This window comes from Rhinolophus sinicus, linkage group LG15 (genome assembly GCF_036562045.2).
Source record: "Rhinolophus sinicus isolate RSC01 linkage group LG15, ASM3656204v1, whole genome shotgun sequence".
Taxonomy (NCBI): Eukaryota; Metazoa; Chordata; class Mammalia; order Chiroptera; family Rhinolophidae; genus Rhinolophus; species Rhinolophus sinicus.
Genome location: NC_133764.1, coordinates 33870432 through 33896839, shown reverse-complemented (window position 1 = coordinate 33896839; position 26408 = coordinate 33870432). Strand labels below are relative to the sequence as shown.

Below are 26408 nucleotides of genomic sequence, written 5' to 3'. Positions count from 1 at the left end.
CTTCTAAATGTCCTACCCTTTGACTTTTTTTTTTTTTTCTATAAGAAAGGGTATTAGAGACATGCCTTTGGAGAATATTTGGAGTGATGAATATAAAACTTTCAGATTGCAATCTTTAGACATTTCTGGCCTGGATTTACAGGTTTTGAGAAAACAATCAAACCACAAACTGAAATCATTATTAACATATTAGAACCTTTAAAAACCCCGAGACCTTGCTACCCAAATATACGATAATAAATATTTTTTTCTTCCTGGTTTTCTTGCTTGCTTTTCTAAGCACAGGGCACAGCCCTTTCACGGATGAACCACAGTGTGGCTGGCTGTTGAATGAATGGTGGGCGGGGTGGGTGGGACGGTTGGGGGTCCATGCAGAGGAGACAGTTATGCCCTGGCTTTCCTCTGCAGCTCCTCTAAGGAAGGCATTTTCTTTTCCCTGCAAACGGCGGCTGCTGTTTGTTTGGAGAAGGAGAGCTGTGGGTACGGAATTAGGGTGTCATGTGGGCTGCACGTGTGGCTGGAGCTACCTGAAATCTGTAGGCTAATCACTCCCAGATGGCCCCCCAAGAGCCCCAGAAGCACAAGTCCCTCCCCAACTCTTCCTGGGTGGGGGTGGGGGGATTTAAAGGGAAAGAGAGAAGGAAAGTGCGTGTATCTGGATGTGTGGAGTCTGGGGACTTCGGGGACTCTTGCAATACAGTTTGGACCTGACACCCTACCTCTTTTCCAGCCAGAGGCATTTAAAAACAAAAAAAAAAAACACCAAAAAACAACAAAAAACCCAGCCATCTGCACCCCTGCCCCTAATTCCAAACTGCTATATATTTGGAAGAAGAAGGAAGAGGACTAAGAGACGAAGAGGGAGGTGGAGGGAAATGAGAAACAGGAGAGAAACACTAGCTTCTGGGACCATCGCACTGGCTGGTGGATGGGGCGGGGTGGACAGACTCGATTTCAACAGGTATTCATTTGCTTATAAAACATCAAAAGGCCAGCTTTTTGCTGCTCCTGGGTGACACTTGTGGCTCAGAACGTGGGGTGATGCAGTGAGGGGTCAAGGATGGGCGCTGTCTCCCAGTCCCTGGGCAGTCACCCCATGGAGGAGGCGTGGGGTGCCAGCTTGTGGAGGACAATCTCTGGTTCGGCCTCATCTGTTTCGGGCCTGTGTACTCCCTGCTCCGTCCAAGGCACTGTGTCCACTTCCACCTCCACGGGGGTCTCTGTCCCTTTGCCCCCATAAGCAATGATTGCCTGGACTGACGTGTCACGGCTCCACACGGTTCCCACCGAACCCCGGCTTCACACACTGTAGAATCATTCAGTCACATAAAGGGATCCTGGAGGTTCGTATCTTACTCTCACTACCCCCCTTCAAATATCACTCTAAAGCACACTTCTTCATCTGTTCTTGTGCCTTCTCACCTATTGATGAAAACAAAAATTTCACTGCTAATGAGTATTCCTTACCACTGTTTCCTGCTTCTGCTTTTGAAGTGCCCTTACATCCACTCATCAACTCTATTCCCTAGACATCCCTAGGAAGCAGTGAGGGGAAGAAATCACTCTTTGCTTTGCACGTGCGGACACAGAAGCCCTGAGAATAGCGTGCAGCTTGCTCAAGGCCACATAGTCCATGGGAGAGGCAGATCCGGGGCTCCGAGCCGAGCTGGGGTGCTGCGTCTGCCTCCCCCGCGTGGCCCTGCACACACAGAATTCCACAGGCGGCTGTGACCTGGGAACGCTGGCCCCAGACACGCACGCAGGCCAGTGCGTCCAGCAAGCCATACTCCTCCACAACATTGTTCTCGCTTGGGCTCCAGCTCTTGTTTGGGTCACACGGGGAGACTGGGGCTCCACTCTTTTGTGAAGTGAGGCTCTGATCTTATCTCCTCCCTTCTCCCCTAATCAGGGTTTGGCTGCCTTTGTCTCAGAGGAGCAGAGAACAAAGTGTGATTTGAACCGTGCACATCTATCCTGTCTTCCCTCCTTTTAATTTCCTTTCCGTGAGAACATCTCTGGGTTTGTGGGAGTGGTGCCTTGCTTGACTTGGTTTCCTAACACTGATTTTTCTCCCCTGGGTGCTGAGATTTCTTCCTTCTCTGGGTTATGTGGCAGCCTCTTTATTTACATCTTGATCCAGCCTGTCCTGATTTTCAAAATCATTTTGTTCTACAAAGCAGAAATGGGACATCACTGTCCCCTGAAACCCAGAGAAGTCCTTATCATTTTGGAAGTGTGGGGCCCTCCATTATCACCCTGTCCTTTTTTCTTTTCTGCTCTATCGGGATATTTATTCATAAGAAGAAATGTTTGCCGAAACCTTCCTATGTGCTTGGCAACCTGCAAGGGGCTTTTCCTGGGTGTATCCCCTGTATCTCCCCCAGAAAACCTTTCATGATAGTTCTTAATCTTTTCCTCATTTAATGGATGAGAAAGCTGAGGGGAAGGTAGAGTGGTTAATTCACTTGTCCAGACTCTCACAGCTCTATGTGTTAAGGAGTAAAAACCCACACTTGCAACAACAACAACAGTGAAACAAGAAAACAGTAACCATCAACTCTTGGATACTTGCCGCTTACTATGTAAAGACTTATTTAATACAGAAAACCAAATGGGCTATGTCATCCTCATCTTTATTTCCCAGTGAGGGAAGCCATTTACTCGTGGTCTTGTTTCTTTTTGGCCTTGCCTTATTTCCTTTGGACTCTGTGTTTTGTGGGGCAATATTAATTCACATTTGGGAATGACAGTCCCCAAACAAGGTTGTCAATGGAAGAGAATGCATTGGGAGAGAAGAGGGGCTGCTGAGAATTTCTGAATCTCAGTGGTTGTCTTGCATTTTGCATAAGCTGTGACTGACACCGTGACCCGATGATGTCATCATGGGTTATCTGCACCTCCCTTCGGGGCTCTTAGAGCCATTCTCCCCCTCTGTCCAGACTCCTGATTGGTCCCCTGGTTTGAAGGACCATGTAGGGGAAAGGCATTTTTTCTTTTCTCTCTTTTTTTTTGGAGCAATCAAGATGAGAATCCTCTGGTTCAAACCTGGTCTGAATGATAACACATTCCCTTGCACAACAAAGACCGGTGTTGAAAACTCCATCCTGTTTAACACATGGACAGAGGGTTGTGTGCTGGTGTAAGGAAAGAGGAAGGTGACAGAAAGGTGGGGCAGATAGATGGCTGCGAGGCCTGGAACTCAGATTTCCAGGCCCTGTGGGTGTCCTGCCCATCATTTGGGAGCTGTTTTCGCCACAGAAGAGCCAGATGACAGTTCAGGTGGGCTCAGTCTTAGTTTCTAGCAATTATTCCTGTATAACTGGTTGGGAAAAAAAAAGGAAAAATGGGGTAAAGGCATTTGCTGGTGGCAATCTCCAGAGAATATGGCAGCACGGGGACAGAAGATTTCAAGAGAAGGACCAAGGTCAGCTTGTTTCGCAGCACATTTTATTGTCATTCCCTGAGCTCAGCTCCCTGTCAGGGGAGCCAGGGAGTCTAGGGGCGAAGAGAACAATGACAAATTCAAACGCTGGGACGCCTGCTTCTGGGAAGCATCCAGTGCGCCCTAACAATGACACAGAGCCCTTTAAAAAAGCAGCACACATTCATTCCACAAACATTTCACGAATGTCTAAGAGAGGCCTGGCTGGGAGCTGTACAACTTCCCAAACTGACCAGCTCAAGGGCAGCTGCATTCCTGAATCCGTCATGTCAGGCTATGCTGCTTTCTTAGCCCAAGCCCTTGTCAGTCTGGTCTGTGCAAAGAAACGCCACTTTGGGGGCCAGATTAGCAAATGAGAAAGCCACACATCCGTGCCACATAACCGGGCCCTCCCATAGGCCTTTCCTGCGCGTGGCTGCCACTGGTCATAGCTCTTTTCTAATTCTATGGCTGTGAAGGTTTCCATGGCTGTTATAAAGCACTTTGTGTATTGGAAACTCTGAATAAAAAGGTAAGGGGGGGGGGGAAGACTAACCATCAAGCTCACCCAAACCCTAAACCTCAGACTCTTGGAAGGAACCAGAGGCATGAAATAGTCCCAGACTGCAAACATGCCATCAGCAGGGAGGGTGAAGAGACGTTTCCGAGGAGGCTGGTGGTTCTGCCACCGTGCAGGCCACACCAAGCAGGAGTGGAAATCCTTTTTAAGTTTCTGAAAGCGAGACACTTTCTTCCTGCCGCCCCCTCACCTCGCCTGGCTCCCTCTGACGACCCTGGAGCTAACACCAGCCTCCCACTGCATAGCAGTCACCTCTCCTGCCAGCGCTTATCTGGGGGAGCAGGAGCCCTACCTTTCAGATGCCCCACAGTTTCTGAAAGAACGTATTGTTATTTTCTCAAAACTGCCCAGGTTAGAACAAAGGAGGACTCTGGGTCTTCTTTAAGCAGGATAGAATTGAATTGGCATTCCTTTAAAATGGCTTGTTATTACAGGCGATTTCTGCTAACAATTACCTGACAATGCAGAAAGGGATCTGACTTGTTGAGTTTTCCTTCTCTCTCTCTCTCTCTGTGTCTCTCTGTGTCTCTCTGTCTCTCTCTCTGTCTCTCTCTGTCTCTCTCTCTCTCTGTCTCTCTGTCTCGCTTTTTTTTTTTTTTTTTTTGTGGAGCCTTAAAAAGAATGGTGCATACTTGGAGTTTAGATTTAGACAGGTCTAGTGTATTTACATCCAGGATATATGTGCAAAATCTTACTGAGCGAATAATTATTTTATATGGGCGTGCATGCCTATGTGTGCGTAGGCGCATTCTCAGAGAAGATAGGGATAATTTCTTTCCTTTCCTAATCAAGTTGTCTCTTCTTGAAAACAAGATTGTAGAAAAAAGAAGAGTAAGTTGCTGAGATTTGGAAACATTTAATGGAGACTATGATATGATGGTTTGTTGCACAAGCAGATTTAGTATTTTTTTTATTATCTGACTTAAGCAAACGCCTGGCATGTAACTGATGCTCAACACATACTTGGGAAGAATTGGACCTGCTATGCTTGATATGTTTAAGCACTAGATGCTGGAATCGGTTGGGTGGGAGTAGAATGTTTTATTGTGGGCTGGGGAGATATGAGAGTTCTGAAAACTCTAATGCAATGAAGCTTACGCAGATGGTCAGGACATTTCGTTAAAACTAACAGCCCATTTTTGTCAACACAATACAACCTTCCTGTATCTTTCAGGTAATAATCCTAAATCCAGAGTTCCTTAGACCAAGAACGAGACCTCTGTGCTCCTGTAAATAGTTGTGTACCTTCTTTTAAACACTCTGCTTCTGAACGAGCCAGATTTCTCATATTAAAAATGGGACCTTGTCTTGTCTGAACTGCCAGATATTTAAGGTGCATTGACTCAGGATTACTAGGGGCTTTGATCTCTGAGATAAGAGCTGGATTGAAAAAGCCAATCCAAACCCACACCTGGCATTACTAGCACTGTGATTCCATTAGATCTGTTTGCACCATAGGGAAGCCGGGGGCAGAAATGGTGGGGGCCCTAAATACCCCAGCCTGGTGAGAAGTAAGACCCTTCTTGAATATCCCTTGCAGCTTGACATACCTCCAGGTGCTCAGGAGACAACTAAACGGAAAATTCCCTGAATACCAGGAGATTTGGTTGTTTAGAGATGGACAGAAGCACCCTTGAGAGATTTCGACATGTGCCAGCCCTTTCTGAAGTAATATGTGTCAAGAGGGGGTCATGTCCATGGAATATGCTTTGTAATGTGAGCCTTATGCCAAATAAGCAGGATCCTTTTGGATGAGGATGGATTTGCTAGCAGATAGATAGGTTTTGGTTTGCTTGTTTCCACCCAAACCGAGGTGTCACCTTCGCTTTTCACCCCTTTGTCCCCACCTTCCTGGATACCTCTGATGGGCCCCACACATTGATTTTAATTTTCAACACTTAGCGCCTGACTTAGTGATCTAAGATGACTGACTCAGAGAAACGGGAAAGGTCAGTCTGACTAACACCTCAGCCAGCGTCCTGGGATTAGCATCCAAAACAAACAGATCAGAGATGGGCTGCAGACTCCCCAGAGATGATTCCCACGTGTGAAAGCCCGGGAGAAGCCCGATGGCATTTCTCAAGCTCACTGACATCACTCAAGTTCACGATCCACTTTACCTTCCTGAGGTTGGGGGTTGGAGTTCTGCAGGAGGAGCCGGAGAACTAGGCTGGTGGATTAAAAAGGAACGTAGGGGGAGGGACAGGAGTTCTTTCTGCTAATCAAAGGAGAAACCAAATGAAATGAATGAAGGCCAAGAAAAATACAATCTATTGTTCTGGGGGCATAAGATGCTGGCTCGGAGGCCTCCTTGAGTAATGCCAGTCACACCCTTTCTCTGTGGGATTGAAGGAATGTGGGCTGTTTCTCTGGAGGCCAGGTGGGGGGTGGGTAGACAGGTCTATGGAGATGAGCATTTCTTGGAGCTAGAACTCTCTGAACATCCCTATGGCCTTGTAGCCAGGACGCTGAGACACAAAGGAGCAGGAATGTGGTACTGCATTGGAGGCAGGAGGCAGGAAGTCTGGGAAGGGAAGCGGGGAGCAGAGAAAGGTGGAAGGAAACTCAGACACGGAGGTGGGGTGGGGGGAAATGCCCTGTTCTTTTGTCCTCATCGGAACAGGGGCTTCTGTGTCCTCAAGAGCCCCTTGGCTCCCTTTCATTAAACCATAGGGCGGATACCCAGGGAGAGGTGGTGTGTCTGGGTCTGGGGTGCGACAGGAAGCAGGAAGTACCAGTCATTTCACAAGAAGGCTTGACAGTGAGAGAGAGAGCCAGCGAAAACTGGCAGACCCCCAAGGTGGGGTAGGAAAGTCTGGCCTGGCGTAAAGAACACTTTGGCTTCACATAGTTCTGTGGGTATGTTAAAAAACAGGGCAGTCCACAGCCTGCCAGCCCACCTAAAACATCACTTTCTCTTCTCCGTCTTCGATTGTTTCTCTGCGATGACATGTCAGCTGCTGGCGGTGAGCTTCCGTGGCCCAAGGAAGGATTCCTGTGAGCAGATGTTTTGGCAGGGTAGTTTTCCCCAATAACAAGTTCGTAAATACAATTCTCACGAATGCACGTGGGCTTCTGATGGACCCTGCTACCTTATCTCATCCTGCTTTCCCCCTCTCGCCTTCTCCCTCTCTTTAGATTTTAGCAAGAATCCTATTTGTGTCGTTACAGCTCTGGAGGCCCTTGTAACTCTACTTTGGGGAGAGTTTTGCTGTTGTATCTATCAGTGGTCCATTTCCTTCCGAACATGTCCACTCCTTTGGATCTTTGTCTCTTTCCTGGCCTGGGGATCTCTTACCCAAACTCTACTTCCAACTCTCCCCAGACTGTAATTTCTTCAACTATGAATGACAAAGACTCAGACTATGCGCCTTCTTTTTCATCTTGGATGCACATTTGATCAGGTGCATCAACGATGTCCTATCGTGACATTTGCGTCCTATCACGAAACTTTCCCTATGAGAAAGACAATGTCATCAGGATGCTTTCAAGTTTTTCCAAAGCACTTGTTCTGCAGTTGGATTTCTTTCAGTTCCAGGGTCTCTGGACTTATGCTAATGGGTATTATTACTGATGTAATGCACAGCAAGCTCTGGATTCAGAACTCCTAGCTCTCTCTCTCTCTCTTCTTTTTTGATTGACTTGCTTTGTGATTTTAGAATAGCTGTTCCACATCTCTGGGCTTCAGTTGTATTTCTTACTCAAAGGCGGTTCTTCATCAACATTTAGCATCCATTCTTTCTTTCTTGTGCCTTTCCCAAGGCTGGGGGACTTACCTTAGAGAGCTCTGACATAGTCCCTTATGGAGGAGCCTGCTTAGAGTGAGTCCAAAGGAACTTAGGGTGAGAGAAGCGTTGGAAGCCATCAAGAGCTTTTTGGGCTGAAAGGTGGCAGTCCTGTTCCCTTTAAGGAATCCTATGCCTTACCCTAGAAACAGAGAAGAGAGAATCCTCCATGGGGCACCAGCTCTGGAACTTTCAGGATTTAGAACTTTATATGGCAGCCACCACGGAAAATATCTTTGAGCTGAACAGACGAGGGATGAACCAGTCTGGAAATACTTCCACAATGTCCACAACCATGTTTACAGTAGAGCATACAGACAGAGTTTAGATTTGATAGATTCCCATCAATCACCTTTTACAGAAAGATGATCCAGCCAGTAAAAGCTATTACTTGCACAAGTGACTGTGTCTGAATTCTGTTTGTCTGATAGGGGGTAGAAGTACCCAGTTATGGCATCTGCACGTTCCCCACGTCCTTATCACATCCGGTGTTCTGAATTTAAAATCTGAGGACTCAGGGCAGTGCTCTGCGGAAGGGTCTTTGCCTGTAATAGAGAAAACAGCTCTTCAGGTGAACCCTCAGTTTGGGGGTACCACCCTTCATACTTAATAGGGCAGTAGTAGTGGCCGTGGCTGCTAATAACAACGTATGATGTGTGATCAAAAGCTACGGTGCACGCTGCTGCCGAGTGCCATCCAGTGGAGAGGCAGGGATCTTCAATATGGGAAGCCACGCGTGGCACCTTAGTAACGGTGTGACAAGTTTCAACTTGTTCAGTGCAGTCAGTCGGCTGTGAGCTACGGTTGCGAGAAGGTGTGTTTTAAAGTGTGCTTTAAATCATCCTCTATCGTGATGCTGTAATCTCATCATTTTCTAGAGGCAGGAAGGAGGAGCAGTGACCCGAAGCTCTGAGCACCTTTTCTGGGAGCAGGGCCCCTGATTCAGGGGCTTGGCCTGACACAGAGGACATATGCCTTAGGTGGAAGACAAGTTCTAAGGAACGAAAAGTCTCTTTTCTCCAAATGATACAGATCACCACATTACACAACACAGTTATGTGTCTGCTGTGAGGGTGGCGAAGCCTGAACACGTATGTTGATAATACATGGAGTCTTGTATGCAGACTTTCTTTACTTGCTGGCCTCTCCCTCCCAGACCAGGGGCAGGTAGCTGGCTGCAAGGCCTTCACAGGGTCAGTACTATATGCACACGCATGTTTATTTTGCTGTCTAACTATGTTAGCCGTTGTGAGTTTGGTTAAAGCAAAGCCCAGTAAAGAAGATGGAGAAAGCATCCTTTGGTATCAAGACAACTGCATTTCCACGCATATCTTCCCTGTCAGATGGCGTTCCTGTCCGTGGAGGAGGGGCCACCCATGGGCAAAAGGAGGCGGGAGCTGTGCTTGGGCACTTTATCAAAATGCCCAAACATTTCGTTTCTATGTGAGTGCCTATTTAAATACGTTGCCAAGCTTTCGGTCCAAGTTGGTGTTGGCTTCTGAGAACTGAGACCTGGCATCCCATTTTGAAGGGATAGCAGAAAGACACATTCCAGTTTGTCACCCTCAAGCCATCAGATCTGAGTGGGAAAGGAGACCAGGCCTTCTTGGGAAGCCTTTCCATCTCAGCCAAGACGGAGCTCAGGCCTCAGGTTGAGGCAGGTTTTCACGTCGCAGCCAAATGTTTGCAAAACAAGCACCGGGATGAAGAGGCTTGGTCTGCAGAGACACCCCAAGGTTGCGACAGTCTTGGAAGATGTGAGCTGATGGAAGAACCCTGGGGAGCCAAGCCTGGGAGGCAGGCCTGCCTGGGAAGAGCTAGCTCCCCTCTGCGCACTGCCCGGGACACAGTGTGCTGAGCGAGGAAGGGCTAACTGGCTGGGATAATTGTCCAGTGTTTATATTTGAAAAGGGATACTACACTTCCAGGATAATTCCCTCCAGCCTCCTCTTGGGCTAAGATTTCCAACTGGTCTAGAATCCTGAAGAGAAATCAGGGGCTGATTACCTGGCCAACAGGGCTGCAATCACACCTTTCAATACTAATTACCTGCTCCTTGAGTTCAATGACATTGAGCGTCCAGGCTCGGGCTGGAGGGGGCCTTGTCCCGTGGTTTGCATCACTGGCTTACGACAATGATTTAAATGGACAAAGTACCCGCACTGCGCCTTGATAAGCAGGAAATGAACGCTTGTTTGCAAATAAGATTGGGAAATGTGATCAGTTTCTTGTTCGGCGTCTGTCTTTGGGTAACTAGCCTGATAATACTAACGTAGAAATAATATGTTAGAAGACACCAGCAAGGGAGCCTTTTTGAATGACCCCCTCCCCCTTTCTCCCCCCCCCCATTCCCCCTCTCTTCCCCTGTCTTCTCCCCCCCCCCCCCAACTTTCCGTTCCTGAAGCGGAAATCAATGAAATGTTGTTTTGGGTGTGTTTCCCCCTGCAAAAATAGTCTAGCTTGAATGTTCCTTTTTGGGGCTTGGGGAATTGGGTAATGCCTTGGTATGATATTTGTTTCAGTGTTGAGATCTGTTCGTATACATGGCTTTTCCTGGGTGCTTGTCTTTGTTCTCAATCTTCTGTAACCCCTTCTCTCAGGAAGCCCTCCGTCATTGAATCGAATAAAAATTTTACTTCTACTTAAATGAACCGTAATCAGGGCTCATTAGTTACATAAACAGCTTTGCTGCAGAGCCATTCAAGTGTGTGTTACTTGGGGACTGGAGTGCATTACTAGTGTCTGGAAGCTCATGGGGGAGTAATAGGAATAATACATGGGCTGGGTGAAGGCAGAGAGAGATTACAGGCCAGTTAGTTATCTGCTGGAGCTGCCTGTACTGGTGTCCGGCTGAATGTAGCATTTCTGGGGAAGGAGTATTGGGAACAAGGAATCAATGGGCATGGTCTGTAATCTTTTGGGAATGTTACTTTCAAATCTTGACCTCTTGATAATAAATGACAGAAGGCTAGTGTTATGGGTTGAATTGTGTCCCCCCCTGAAAAAAAAGAGGTTGAAGTCCTAACCCCCAGTACCTCATTTGGAAATAAGGTCATGACAGATGTAATTAGTTAAGATGAGGTCACCCTGGAATAGGGGGTTGGGGCCCAATCCAAATGACTAGTGCCCTGTGAAAAAGGGAAACTTTAGTCACAGATACATATGGGAGGCAGACAGGGAGGACACCATGAGACGGTAGGATCGGACCGCTGCGTCTGTGAGCCAAGGCACGAAGCCCTGAAGCTACCAGAAGCCGGGAGGATGACGTGAACAAGTCCTTTCCTAGTGTCTTCACGGGGAGCACGGCCCTGCTGATACCATGATTTCAGACTTCTGGCCTCCACAACTGGGAGACAATACATTTGTTGTTTTAACCCACCCCACTTGTGGTCCTGTGTGATGGCAGCCCCAGGCAGCTCATACACCTGACTGCCACAGAGCCCAGTAATTTGGACGGGAATAACAGTGGCAGCCTTCCCAAGCCAAGGAATACATGTGCCCTTTGCTTTTCCAACCTGGGAGGCTCTCAGGCTCGTTGGGCCGTGACCACCGAAGTCCCAGCAGTCCCTGGCTTATCTTGAAGGTGTTTGAGTTTCGGGGGACTAAATCGACCGCAAGCACGTCCCAGGTCACACGACGACCAGAGGTCAGGATGTAACTGAGACAGCTGTTTGGTAGGATGGACTTCCCCTTGGAATTCCTCCTTCATCCCCTTAGCTTCCCTCCCTTCACCCTGAAAGGGCAGCCAAGGGAAAAAACGCTAGGAACAGGAGTTCACTTTTTAGTCAAGTGTGGTGCAAAGCACAGATGATTTGAATGGACTGCATGACCAATCTCAGAGCCCTTTGATATAGATTCGACTGTTACCTTTGAACACTCGTCTCACGCAATTTCCCCCAAACACAACTGGAACTTGGGGTTAGTGGAGACCCTCCAGGCTGAAAAGAGTGTATGTCCTTTACTGTCCTCTCTTTGTGACTGTCCTTGGAATCGCTAAATCCAGGAAGTCCTGATGAGGTTCTTTCTCTGCGTGGCTTCTGCTCTAAGATGGGAAAGACAGTGAGGGAGAAACATCTCCTGCCCCGGCCCTTACTTCCTGCCAGGATAGTACTTAAAACCATTGAACCAAAAAGCTCGAAGGACCTTCAGAGATCAATGCTAAAACTTTCTTATTTTTACCTGAGGGTGCTGAGGTCCAAAAGAGGGAATGCAACTCACCCAAGCCGCTCTCGCCTTACAGGGACTTTGAGCCCATGTGTTCTGAACCGTGCTCTTAGTTTCACACCATTCCTTCCTCTTTGGAAGCTTCCAGACTTGCTCCAGGATTGGAGAATTCCTTACTACACACTCTGCCCCCAAACCTCCATCCTGCTGCCACCAGAACACCAAGGGTTGTTCTCTGCCTCTCCGTGCAGCCTGCCCTCTCTCTCTGGGCTACTTCTATTTGCCGGATACCTGCTCTTGGCCGTGCATCACGCAGAGGGCTTTACCTGTGTTAGCAGATGAAGGGCCTGTGGCTCAAAGGGGTAAAAGTCACGTCCCAGGTTGTGTAGCTATTAAAACGTAGACCTGGAATCCACATTTCTCTAGGGAGGCTCTTATTTCAGAGAGAGGAAGGGGACCACACCCGTGGTGCCACAGGGGGCGGGGTTGTAACCAGCAGAGGGGGGTGCAGGTCGTACCTCCATGCTACATTTCATCCTCTGCCACGTTCTTCCAGCTCAACCGTTTCTTGTTTCCATGTCAACAAGAGCATTTTGATTCAGTAGGAGCGATGTCTGCTATCTGTAAAGGGGTGATTTATTTTTTCCTGCCCTGACCCTTCCCAAGATAAATAGCGCACTCTATGGGGGTGGCACACACAGAATCCCCCATTGCACACTTATAGGTCTGGCATCAGCGTTAAAGCAGATCAACAAATATTTGGTGGGCGCCCACGAAGACCAAGGCGAGAGGAGTGGTGAGTGAGCTCCTCTATTTGACTTGGTTTCTAGCCTCGAGAAGGATGACTCAAGTGCCGCTCAGCCAGTCAACATGCCCCAAATAAGGATGTTCTGTGAGGAAACCAGCCACGGGTCACCCCTCAGTTCACCTCCAAGCCTTTCCTGTCACGTCTCTCCACCCCTAGCCTAGTTCTACTGCTATGGCCCCTGCCACATCCTGCTCGCTCGTTCTGGTGCTGACGTCTTGCCCCACCTCCTCCTAAAATGACCTGGATGATGTAGTAGAAAGACTGATTGCCTGGGCTCCTGACTCCTTGACCCCCCGCTCTGTGACAGGAGCCTCACTGGGCCTCATTTTCTGCATCTGAAATTAAGGGGGTTCTCCCCAATTAAATAGGAATCGGATATTGAAGGAGCATCAGCACTCCCATGTTCTCTGCAGCACAATTCACAATAACCAAGGTATAAAAACAACCTAAGTGCCTGTCAATGGCTAGATGGAGAGAGACAATGGGTGTACACACACACACACACACACACACACACACACACACAGGAATGTTATTCAGCCATACGAAAGAAGGAAATCCTGCCATTTGGGCAACATGGATGGCCCCTGAGGACATTAGGCTCAGTGAGATAAGGCAGATACTGTATGATATCACTATAGGTGGAATCTTAAAAAGCCAAACACGTAAAAACAGAGAGTAAAATGGTGGTTATGGGGGGGAGGGGGTGGTGTGGGGGTGGAGGTGGGATAAGAGAAGTGTTGTTTAAGGGTATAAACTTGCAGCTTGTAGATAAGTAAGTCCTGGAGAGCTAATACTGATTCTAGTGAATATAGATAATTATTATGATCTTTGAATGTGCTTAGATATTAGCGGACAATCAGCTCTAATGCATCTTTTGGAGCAAACATTAATATAGACCTGGTATATTATATTATATTAATTATGTTATATTATAATATACCCGGTCTTATAGTAAAATAAGCCCGGGTCTTATAGTAAAATAAACCTGGGTCTTATATTAATTTTTGCTCCAAAAGACTCATTAGAGCTGATTGTCCAGCTGGGTCTTATTTTCGGGAAACATAGAACTACGTGACGTGATAGAGGTGCTCTCATATGACAATATAAACATGTATCAAATATACATGTACAGCTCAAATTTACACAATGTTATGTGGCAAATATATTTCAATTACAAAAACATTTGGAATAAGGGGGGCTCTACTTAATAATCAAATGGATCCTTCCAGTTCGCAAACCTTGTAATTTTTCTACGCTAATCCCCCTTCTTCAACTGAGCTCATGTGCAGGGCAACTACCAATGGCAGGAAAGACTGCTAGCTCTCCAGCATAGAATGCATCATTCATTTATTTGTAATCCCAGGTCCTCCACAAATCTGTATTGTGTGAATGGAACTCAGTTGTGGATTTCTATATATTAACTTCATCGGGTCTGCTGTTAGACTCTTCAGTGAGTTAGATATTTTCATAAAGACACTTATGCAGGTAGAAAAGGCTCCAAGGTGGCTGTGGGAAAAACGCAACACAATTCGTGTCGTGCACTGGCCCCAGCATATAGTTTGTGATGTCCTTTTAGCAACAAGAGCTTTAGTTTCCTTGGCCTTCTGGGTTATGCATCTTTCTGCCACTGATATTTATCATGCAGTTGAAGATAAAACTGCCCATAGGATCAGGGATTCTGGTTCTGGTGACTGTTATTGATCTCTCCCTTGAGCTAATCACGCCTGGACAAAGCAAGGACATGTGTTCACCAGTTAAACAGATATTGATTGAGTCCCCATTGAATTCCAGGCATAGTGCTGGCACAGCAGACAGCAGCCCTCAAAAAGAGCTTCAAGTTGGAACAAGAAGACAGAGCAAATCAAAATGACTAGAAATTGTGACAAACATTTGAAGATAGAAAATAAGTGGGGTGGGTGGGGGGAGGACGACATCTTTTACTTACAGAAGTAGCTGGGGCAAGGCTTTTGGAGTGGTTAGCATTTAAGCTGAAACCTGAAAGATGAGGGGTGCCATTCACGAGAGGGAGCGAGGGAGAGGAGGGGGACAGCATCCCAGGCAGAGCCAAGAGTACATTCAAAGGCCCTGAGGTGGGAAAGGCTTTAGTGTGTTGGAAGAACCAATATAGTGCGGACAGGTGTTCAGAGGCGGAGCCTGTGGCACAGGGGCCGAGTAACTTTGTCAAGCCCACCCCACTGGAAAGTGGAGAATCCAGGTGTGTGCCCCGCTCCACCCCACCCGCCATGCTTCAGGGCTTGCAGTCTGCTGGGTGTGTGTCTCCGAGAGGAAGTCAGAATGGATCACCTGTCAGGACGGGGGAGGCTGGGGCTGGGCTGGCAGGATGTGGAGTGTATATATTTTCTGTTTACTCTTGAAGTTTACTTCCCTGCAAACACATGCCTAACTGCCATGCACCTTTCACGAGGAAGCCAACGCCAGCACTCTATCGGTCATGAGCAATCCTGCAAAAACAAACCCGCGTCCTTCATGCAAACCTTAGGTGCCAGCCAGTCAGGCCTGCACTGGCCGGGCGGCTCGGAGCTCGGGAACAATCTGGTCCTCAGGAAGGGAGGGAAGAAAAACAATTTCAAATTCCAGGCGCCCAGGGCCTCTTACAGACGGCCATTGTTGGGAGAAGGGAAAACTAAACTGTGTGAAGGAGCCTGGTGGCGCCTCTGGGAAGGGAAAGGATATAGGTGAGGGGCTGCTGCTCAGGGGGTGAGTGGTGGGGACATGGGGATGGATAACCGGAAGGCAGGGCGCACAATTTACTTGTGTGAGCTTGGGCGGCTCCCCTTGAAAAGCCTCAGTTTCCTCATATTTAAAATTAGGAGACGAACGACATCTGCCCTGCCCCCCTCTTACACGTGCTGTTGTTCAGACCCCCATGAATGTCTCAGTGACTTTCACGCTCCAGGGTAGAACCACGTGAGAAGAGTCCTGTAGCTGAAGGTGGCGGGTCGCTGCTCATCAGAGTGATGTAGGCGTGCTAACGCCTGAGGGGCTTCGGGGGCTGCCAAATGGTGCCAACGTGGCAAGTGTCTAAGCACCAGGAGCCACCATCGTGAGATGCAGCAGGGCCATGTTAACAGCCTGATGACGATGACGATGACGACGAGAATGGAGATGGTGACCGTGTTTGTTACTGAGTTGATTGGAAACTACTGTATGCCCGGTGTCGTCAGCTCACGCTGCTGTCACAAAAATGCCATGGTCGGGGTGGCTTATAAACAACAGAAATTTATTTCCGACAGTTCTGGAGGCTGGCGTCCAACGTCAAGGCCCTGGCAGACTCTGTCTGGTGAGGGCTGGCTTCATCCTAGATGGCTTTCTTCTCAGCGTAACCTCACATGGCCGAAGGGGTTAGGGATTTCTTTGGGGTGTCTCTTATCAGGGCACTAATCTTACTAATGAGGGCTCCACCCTCATGACCATGACCTAATCTCCTCCCAAAGGCCCCGTCTCCTAACACCATCACATTGGGGGTTAGGATTTCAACATAGCAATTTTGGGGACATAGGAACACTCAGCCCACTGCACCTGGTAAATAGCATTAAGCACTTTATTCCTATTATGTCATTTGACCCTCACAACAACTCTATCAGGCAGGTGCGAGGGTAATCCTCACTTTACAGCTGAGGAGACTGAGGCAGAAAGGGGCTGATGATTTGCCCAAGGTCACAATGCTAGTAAGTGGCAGAGCTAATACTCAAAACCAGGTATATCTGATTTCAAAAAGGGTGACCTACCAATTCTAAATGGGTCACTTTAAAGAAATAAATCTTAAGATTGCAGTAATTGATGTTCCTCTGTTTAACAAACTGGTGTAAGCCCATATACACTGCATCTAACATTTACTGGTGACAGTTGTTTACCACACGGCATGGGGTGATGTGTGCTCTGCACATGCTGTGGCCCTTGGAGTTTTCAGAGAGACGAAATAGTCATACAATGCAAACACGCCGCGGGCGGAGGGCTGGTAGTGTTTATTTCCTGTCATATGCTTTTTAGTTTCGGAGAAGTTCGCCAGAGAAAGGAAAGGTGGAGAAAATCAGTTCCAGACAGAGGGAACAGCATAGGCAAAAGGCAGGTATCAAGAGACGCCATGGTTCTGGGAACTGCGTCAGTGAGACGGCTGGCACTCCACAGTGGAGGGCCAGCAAGGGTGTGGGGTGGCTGAGAGGGAACGCTGGGGACATAGTCTGGGGCCAGAGCAGAAAAGGTCTTGCACGCCGTGTTAGGGACCTTGGAATTTACCCCAAACCAATGGAGGCTGTGGAGCTGGAGACGGACATGACCCCACTGCGTCGTAGAAGGGGAACGGCCGCTGGGATAGAGCACGTCCCACACTGCAGACCTACAGCCTCCGTCTCTCTCCTCCCCACTCACAGTGGGAAGGCAGTGGAATTCTTCCCGATCTACTGCAATAGTCCAGGGGTTCCTCTGAAGGGTGATGCCATTTTCCTCTTTGGGGTCGGGGAGATGAGCTAACACAGCCGTGGGTGGAGCCCTGCCCTAATCCAGTGAGAGCGTGTGCTCCCTTCCTGGCTTTCAGTCCTTTTTTCATTTATGGGACATTGAAAAGGGAGGGGCTGAGCTTGCAGGCATTCAGCCTATTGGCTGTTAATGCTGTTTTTGTTTTTTTTTTGTCAATTTCAGTTGACCTTCAATATTATTTTACATTAGTTTCAGGCGTACAGCATAGTGGTTAGACATTTACATAACTTACAAAGTGATATCCCCCGGATTAGTCTAGTCCCCGCCTGGCACTGCACGTTGGAAGAGTATTTTGCTGAAGCCGCTTGGTTGTAGACGCTGATGTGAGGCCCTGAGTGCGTTTCTACCTCAGCTATAAGTCACCTGCTCATGGGGAAAGAGAGGGTCGAAAAGAACTATGGCAGCTTTGTACTTAATGACAAAATAGAAATGTTTTCTTATCTTCTGCTGGCACTTAGGTCCCGAAAAGTGGGCTCCGTCACCACCACAGCAGGATGTACAGCTAAGTGGCAGGTGAATGGACATTTTAAAAAGTGGACACCCCGGACTTGACTGCCGATGTCTCTCCTTGACTTATCTCTTCTCGGAGGTCAATGACACCAGCTCCTCACGGGTCCACTCCGGAGACGGCAGGCCAGTGTGGGAGGCAGGAAGGGAGGTGCCCAGGCCTGGACTCGTTTGAACATTGCGAGGGCTTGTTGCCGTTTTCTGATTCAATTGTCCAACTCAGTCAGATCACCAGACACAGATTTCTTGAGCTCAGCTGCGAAGGCTGACCGATTAGAACAGGTGACCCCGGGGAATGAGTGTGCCAGGGAGCGCAGGGCCAGAAAATTCCTTCCTCGCTGCTTCATTCGTGTCAGGTCCTCCGAAGGGGAAGGACCGCTGTTTGCAGGGCCGCCCTTTGTCACCTGGATGGAGCTTGGGAAACTTCACAGCTCCACTTCGAACTCCCCTGTAAGGAGCCAGAGCAAACACTGGAAGTCCGTGACTTAATCATGTCTTCAGTCCTTTCCCTGGGAGTCAAATTCCACTCCCAGCTGTTTCAGCAGGACATCTGGAACCTGGGTGTGAACACTTTGACATCCAGTTTTGAAGGGGCAGCCCACTGGACGATGACCCACTCCCATGTTTTGGCCAAAGGAAGAGGGGGAAGGAATACAGGTGGCAGCATATGTGGCATTGTCTTTGATTTCAATGGCTCAGCAGCTCTGGTGCCATGATTTGAAAGCTGGTCACTAAAAGATTGATTCAATTACAGATTTCTTTGCCATATATGCCACTATTCACAGGGCGAGGGCACTATACTGGGATTAACACATTGCATACAGATCACGAGAATCTTCACGAGGGATTTAAACCCCGCCGTACGCAACGTGTTAAGTAAACCTATGGAGCTGCAGGCTTGTACAGCAACATGTTTGCTTTCTAGCTGTGAGCTTCAGTCCTCTTCCAGACACAATGGAGACATGACCACATATGTGATGGCATCACGAGCATCACTGTGATGCCTTCCTGATCCCTAAAAATCAGTGATGTGCATTGGGAGGACATGATGACAGACACGTTTGTTCCGGGCATTTCCGCCTTTTTTCATTTGTGGTTGTCTCATTACTAAAATTCGTCAAAACATTTGGAGGTTGGGTCTGAGACTTTGGCTCAGGCTCTGCAAAGAACCCTCCCCCACCCCACACGCACAGGTTGCCTTCAGTAATGGGGGTGTCTTGCAGGGTTGGTGTGGGTTTGGGAAAGAAAGGGATACTATGTCTTCCATCACCGTGTCTCCCAGGACTGGAAGGTGAATCAACCCTCATGGAGAACTGAGACCATCTTGTCTTGTTCGCCTAGTCGTCATATTTCCTGAAAGAGAGGAGTTGATGGGGCTTATATTGCCACTATGCTACATGGACGGAGGTAACGGGCCGAACTTAGAAACCATGGGACCCAGAGACAGTTAGCCTTCTTCATGTCCAGTCCATATGTATCTGTCTTTGACTCATCGACCGTTCCCTGGGGCAGTCAGGTGTGGTCAGAGAGCAGGGTTGGTGTTTCTGCACAACATGGCAGCAACTACATCATGATATGTAGGAATGAACCATTGAGCCATTTTTCTGAAATGTGTGTGGACAACGTGGGCATCTGATGATTGGGGGGCTTTGCCTGCATCCCTTCCCTCCTTTATTTCCTCCCACAAGAGCCTTTGAAGTAGGTCCAAGTTGTATCGTCCCTGTTTTACAGACAAGGGAACTAAAGCATGGAGATGTTAAAATCAATACGCCAAGGCTACTCGCCTGGGAAGTGCCCGATCCAGGACTTGGATCCGGGTGATCTGATCTTCAACTCTGTATCTCAATATTCCTACGAATGTACACCTCTTCAAAGGTATTTATGTCCACGCGACAAGTAGAAATGTCCCACAACTGGTTTTCTGACCAGCCAAGTCAGATACTCCCTGACAACAGTCTAATCATAACACAGGGATTTGAAAACAAACTGCTGAAGGTCTCGAATTTTCAGGGTAGCTCTCTACTAAGAGAAATTTCACACACCAAACCCCAAGACTGCTCATTCTCGGCATGGCCTTGCAGGTGACTGGCCCTTGGACCAGTTCCCCCCCCCCCCCCCCCCCCGTTCGTTCATTCAACAAATATTTATCAAGCCCCTCCTACGTGATAGAGACTGTTCTAGATGCTAGAAACATAGCTATGGTTAAATTGATGTCTCTGTCCTCAAAGAGACATTATGAGGGGAGACATTCTAGCAGGGGAGACAGATCACAAGGAAACAAACACATGTACGATATGATGCCAGGAAAAGAAATACGGCGGATCTAGAGGGTAGTGATTGTAGGGTGGTAGTGGCTGCCATTTTAGAGTGGGTGACCAGGAACGATCGATCACTTGAAGAAGGGGGCATTTGAGTAGGACCTTGAGTGACATGAAGAAGAAAGACAAAAGGCAGGCCTCATGGAGATGTACCACAGTTATTTTGGGAAGTGAATTCTTCCTACGGTGTATAAGAGTTTCCATGCAATGTAACCATGAGAATGCCACTCACCAAGACAGGGCTCTGGGAGCGATTTGAACGGCACTTGCTGCGGCGGGGGTGGGGCGGGGGGGGTAGACGACCCACAGTACCGTTGGCTCCGTGGGCGTGCACTGATTCCCCGGTTCTTCTGAATCCAATTAGAATTGGGCAGTTTCCATTTCGCGGTTTTGTTCTTCGGGCTGGTAGACCAAGAGCATCGGCCAGTTTTTATTTGTGTTGATTTACTGGGAGGAAAAAGTTGTGACAGAAGCTGCCTGATGTGTGTGAAATACAACCGTTCTGGGCTGTATTGCTGCAGGCTCTGTTTCCAATAGCCTTTCTAGGGAGCGGTGTTTTCAGGTCTCTGATGTTGAACGTTGCACAATGCAGTGGATTTGAGGGTCCTACCAAAGGTTGGGTGAGGACAAACCCTGCAAAGACGTACGAAGTGTCATGGACTGGGCAGGGGACTATGTCGGGGGAGCTCTAGAGTGTGATGAACATTTTTGCTTGAAGGCAGGGATGGATTTGAGCAGCATCCCCCTTCCAGCCTGGGACTCAGAGAACGTGTACATCAAAAATGTGATCTGGGCAAGTGTCACTGCAAGTGAAGGTAGATGCTCCCGGGACATCTTTGGCCGAAGGTAACATTTTAACTCTGTTCAGAGCCAACTTTTCAGTTTTGGCAAAAACACGTTTTGCAACTCAAAACTTCTCTTCCTGCTTTTCCCTGATTAGTTGTTAGTTGAAAACTCTCAACACCTCAGCTCTGCCCACCCCTCCCTATTATTCCTATTCCCCCTCCAACTGCCAACTTCCAAGCTCAGGGCTATGGCCAGAGCAATTGTACAAAGGTCAACGGGATGAAAGCAGGGAAAGAAGCGAGGGCAGCAAAGGAGGAAGAAGGAAGAAAGTCCTAACCCATTCAGTTCTAGCCTTAGAGATACTGATCTATAGGACACAGGACAGGCCTCAGGGTTTACAGCCATCAGGTTCACATTCGCTCCTCCCTTGAAAGCACTGTGTGATCTCGGACAAATGACTTAACCTCTCTGATCCCTGGATTGTCCTCATTTGGAAAGGAAGAATGAGAGCCTTCATCTCAGTGAAATAACTTCAGTCAAATGATGCTGCTAAATTGCTTAGCAAGTTGCCTAACATCATAAGCATGCAAGTTGAGATTTGGTTTGTTATTTATTTAGACACTGAGGACCCCATTCCAGGGGTGGCACTGCCTGGCCTGGGCTAAAACTGTACCCACGTATTCCAGGTCCACAAAGTCTGTGGCTTGACATAGCTAAAAGGTTTGGACAGCCCCAAAACTTCTCATGATACAAGAACTTCACGAAGACTCAGCTGCCAACAAAACCATTGGATTTATGTGTCAACTGGCTGAACCTGCAGAACTGAGCTACTCAGTGAAACATTGATCTAAATGTTGCCGAGAAAGTATTTTGTAAGTGTGGTTAACAGTTACAGTCTGTTCGCTTTAAGTAAAGGAAAGTACCAGGATAATGTGGGTAGGACTCATTCAATCAGCTGAAGGAAGCAAAACGAAGGTTTTCCAGAAAAGAAAAAATTCTGCTTCCAGACTGCAGAATCAACCCACACCTGATATATATGTAAAATAAGTGTATATATAATATATGTAAGTGTATATTTACATTTGTGTATAAAATGTCCCTTTCTGTTTCTGTGTCTTTGGAGAACCCTGACGGACATGGAAACCCATGACTTAAACATGCACGTAGACAATTTTTAGCAGGATTCTTTTTCAGCTCATCTATAACAGGAATCCAGACTTGAGTTCTTAATGAAAACAAACAAACAACCCAAAGGATGAAGCCAGGAGGTTCTGGCTCGGAGGGGACCGGTGTGGGGAAAGATTTCCTAATCCCAACCTGAAAAGGGAATTTTGGGGTGGAATGGACGGCGTCCCACACCCCTGCACGGTTCGGAGAAGTAAACAATTTGGGTGGGGTATGCAGTTTTGCCGGCTCCGTTTGCTCAGTGTTCCGGGCCTTTCCCCCAAGCTTGGTCACGGTGGTTTGTTTAAAATTAGTTCTTGTTTGGCCTGTGGGGAAAGAGTGAATTGCAGAGTCTGGGATTTACTCTGAGCCTTTTGCATTTCAGGTTCTGAGGGCTGGGTCACTTGTCTATTTTAAAAGTGGATAGACGTGGGCCCAAGAGAGCCTTGTGACCAAACCTCTGTCCTCATGGTCAGAACTGGCTAGAAGCCTACACTGAGTCAGAGGCTGTCACCTGGTCTGATCTGGGAAGGCTCTCCCTGTCCTACCGCCGATGCTAAGATGCCTCCACACTTCCCGGGGTGTTATCCCTTTCAGGAATGCCCCCCACACAGTTGCCCCAGTGCAAAAGTATCATCTCAAAGCACACACTGTCACTTAATTGCATCTTTAGGACTAACTGGCATTTCCTCAAGCAGAGTCACCTTGGAACAAGACACAAGATAGGTAAGCTTTGATGGGGGCGGGGGAAGGGAGGTTGAGATGCTCATTGCACATCTGGAAAAGAAGTTTTGGTTCTCTGGGAGTTGACATAGAATCACTGGGGGCTGGGGAGTGGGGGATGCACATAGAAGGCGGTCTCTCAGGGGACAAAGGAGCATAAAAGCTGGGTACATTCACTTTACAGGTGTGATTTCAGCTGCATGAAGCTTTCTCTGACTCTAGAGTTATTTTCTCTAAATGTATTTGCTTTCCCCCCTTTCTATAAAGTTGTGTTGATCCAGTGTCAGAGTAAGGCCATATGTGGCTGACTACACACATTGCCTGGTCCCTGTGGAATCATCTAACCTATTCCTTAAGTTCAGGGGCGCTGCTGGTGACTTGTGCAGCTTTGTCTAAATCAAGAACCATATCCACAAGCCATATTGAAGTGTGTTGTTGGCTTGGGTAGTTTAGGACAAATACCACGCTCACTCATACACACTCACACACACTTGCTCCCATGCACAGGCTTGCACACACACAAAACCTTTTGCTATGTTATAAACTGAGTGTAGTTCTATCCATTTCCATCTCAGCAATGCTTGTTTTATTGCTGCTAGATATATCAATGGTAAAAACAGAAGTGATGACAAGTGATTGGGTTTTTAGTCCCTTTATGGTATTTATTGACATTTTTGGTTGGCAGTTCCCTGTCATGGCTACCAAGATAAGAGGGATCCTTGTGGTGAAAATCAACTTGGTTAAGAATGTTAGGATTTTAATACCCCTGATAAAGTGAAACAAAAGAGAAGCCAGAAATCATTGGAAATTTGCTGTAAATCCATGTTAAGTTATAATAAAGGACTTCGCGTACCTGTCATATAGACAGTAGATCTCTGTTCCAATTATAGGTAACAATGTAATCTGTTATTCAGCTAAGAAAGTTTATATACTTTGTATTCAAACAGATATATTTGAGCAATGAAAAAAAATAGCTGTAACCAGGCAAATGCTGGTTACCTACTCAGTGGCTAGTCCCTGCTATGTCTTCCTAACAGAATCCTGATTTAGTTGAGGTTTAGGGAAACAATGTGTCGGTGGTCCAGGAAGATGCTAAAGGAGGGAACTTGAGTGATCTAAGCCAATCACAAAGCTCTTGAACTTCTCTTTGCCAGTGATTGGCTTAGAGGTCGGCATCCTAAACTTGGCATTTGAATGCAATCTGCCAGAGGCTCTTGGAAAACATTGCATGAAAAGATTCATTGAAATAGGCCTTTCCTTTTTGCCTTGAGTGTTGCTATGTAGAAAGGCTTGAAGCTGCTATAGACAAATTGCAACCATTAGGAAAAACCAAGAGACTCTGAGAGAGACCAGTTCTTGAGCTGCTGAATTAGCCCTTCCTGGAGGCACCTACCTCGACTTACTGATCTATCTTTACTATTTAAACCACTTTTAACTGAGTGTTTCGTTACTTGCAGCCAAAAACGTTCCATTGATACATTTTGCAATATTAATTAAGAAGAAAAATAAACATGGGTGAGATGTAGTTTTTATATCTTTTTTGGTCCTAAGTAAAAGGCTGCTGTAGTGGACAAAACGTTGATTGTACATTTTGTAACTATAGTAGCTATCCCCTACGAATAAAGCAATTTGAAAAGCGTGTACACACTCATGTGCCCACATACACACACCCACACACCCAATCCATTCTTGAGGTTGATATATTGGAGTTTCCAGGCATTTCCATAACTAAAAAGATTGATGAAGGGTCCGAAAGACCTAGATCTGGATTTTTTTTATAGCTCCTTGTATTCAAGTATGGTAAGTTGGCAGGGCATAAATAGGTAGAGAAAGGAAGCAAGGCGTTCTGGGAGCAACTGGGGGTGGGCTGGGGTGGTGGTGGTGGTTGTCACTAAGGGGAGAGTGACGCTCAGCTTGGTTGAGGTTCTCCTCTAGTCACATTGCTTCCCAAGCTCAGAAGTCACGTCCGCTAAGTGTGCTTTACAAATAAAAAATTCAAGGTACAGAGATGTCAGGACACGCTCGTAAGAGCTGAATGACCCGTGTCCCCAGAGGATTTTCATCACTGCACATTACCTCTGGGTTATCTTCTATGAACAAGGAAATGCACACATGCTCGGCCCTCTGAAGATCTTTTTATGAGCCGGAGTAGAAAAAAGGTTAAGTCATTGCTGGGCTGCTTGACTTGAAACTATAGGTTGATTACAAGAAAAATGGTTTTCATTTCAATTAACCCAGCCATCTGGACTACTCAGGCCCTAATAGCCAAATGTAAAGAACTGCATTTGGAAGAGATTAATTTACCTTTGTAGTTGAGCAAGGAGGTCACGCAGGTCACTCTTAGGACCTTGCCAACACCAGACCAGCCACTGATGGAGATCTTAACTGGATGTGACAGGTCTGAATGTCACGCTTCCAGATTGCTGCTGGGACACACTTCCTGAAAATCACCTCTGATTTAAAACTTTCCCCTCACAGCCTTGCCATGAAGGCACAGTATCTATAACACCCACCAAAGGAGCTAAAGAAAACATCCATGTGTTATCATGAACATTTCTAGTTCAATTATCAACAAGCGATTCTTCACAGACAAACAAGTGTTTGAAAAATGGCGTCAGTGAGGGGCGCAGATGGGTCAGGCGTGCTGCAGCTTTGAGGTCGGTCACTTCTGTAGGCTGAGAACCCACAGGGCTAGGAACCATCACAAACAAACCCCTTCTCAATTGATGTGGCATAAAAAAGGCAGGTATTGATAGATACAAGTCTAGTGGGGAAGAGGCGGAAAAGTCAAGGGCCTCTGACTTTCTACCCCTTACATTCTGCCTCCCTCCTGGTGACACTTTAAGGTGGTCACACTCAGCCCACGGTGGTGCAGCTCCCTCTTCCTGATGGAACTTGGGGAGTGTGAGGAGACATTTTTTTTTTTTTTAATCTTTCTTTAGACAAAGACTGTCTAAAATTTTTCAAAACTATCACTGTTTTTTTTTTTTTTTAATCAGAAGAAAAAGAGAAAGTATAGGGACAACATGAAAAGGTTGTGTTTCCAAAAGTAATTCTTAGAAAACGAAAATATTGCCTAGTTAGTAACAGCTGACAGAACCAACAGGTTTTGTCCTCATTTCTCTGGTTCCTGTTTCTGTCCCATGTGATCTGGGACCTTTTCAGTCCTCAGAAACTGGTTGGCTTAAGCGTCCTGCTTTGATTCAAGTTACGCAGAGCTGGCATTTTCTTGTTCGAATCCGTGTATTCCTCTGTGTGTGTTCTCCGAGGACAGGGTTGTGAGTGAGAGAAAGACGCTTGTTCTTTGTGTATTTACGCAGCATGTATGATTAATAAGGGCACAAACACTTTCTATTTTTCTTCTACTTTCACTGCTAGCTGGATCATTCTTCTGAACAATCTGTCCCCTCCTTCTGGGAATTTCCTATCCAGAATCGAAAGGACTTTGATAACTGCTGAGTGGAGCAGAGTGTCACCTCTCAAGATGTATTCCAGGGACTGCTGATCCCCTGTGAACCAGCATTTCATGTTCCATCTAATAACACCAGCCAGGACTCAGGTTCTTAGGGGAGTACTTTGGGAAATGTTGGAGTGATGCGACATTCTGGGGAACCGCAGAGGTAACACTGACTGAAATTGCCTTGGAATAGTG

The 26408-nt window shown here is 47.2% G+C and overlaps 1 long non-coding RNA gene across 3 annotated transcripts in view; it reads left to right on the top strand.

Annotated features, from left to right (window-relative positions):
* The window catches only part of LOC109451890 (uncharacterized), a 43910-nt gene that overhangs the window by 8228 nt on the left and 9274 nt on the right, over positions 1–26408 (top strand). The window contains exons 1-2 of one of the 3 annotated variants that reach the window (XR_012492193.1): positions 20847–20929; positions 26189–26376. This is a non-coding gene — a long non-coding RNA (uncharacterized LOC109451890). Of the gene's footprint in view, positions 1–20846; positions 20930–26134; positions 26377–26408 lie in introns of those variants that run through there. The other 2 variants (XR_012492192.1, XR_012492191.1) reach the window with 2 other exon arrangements.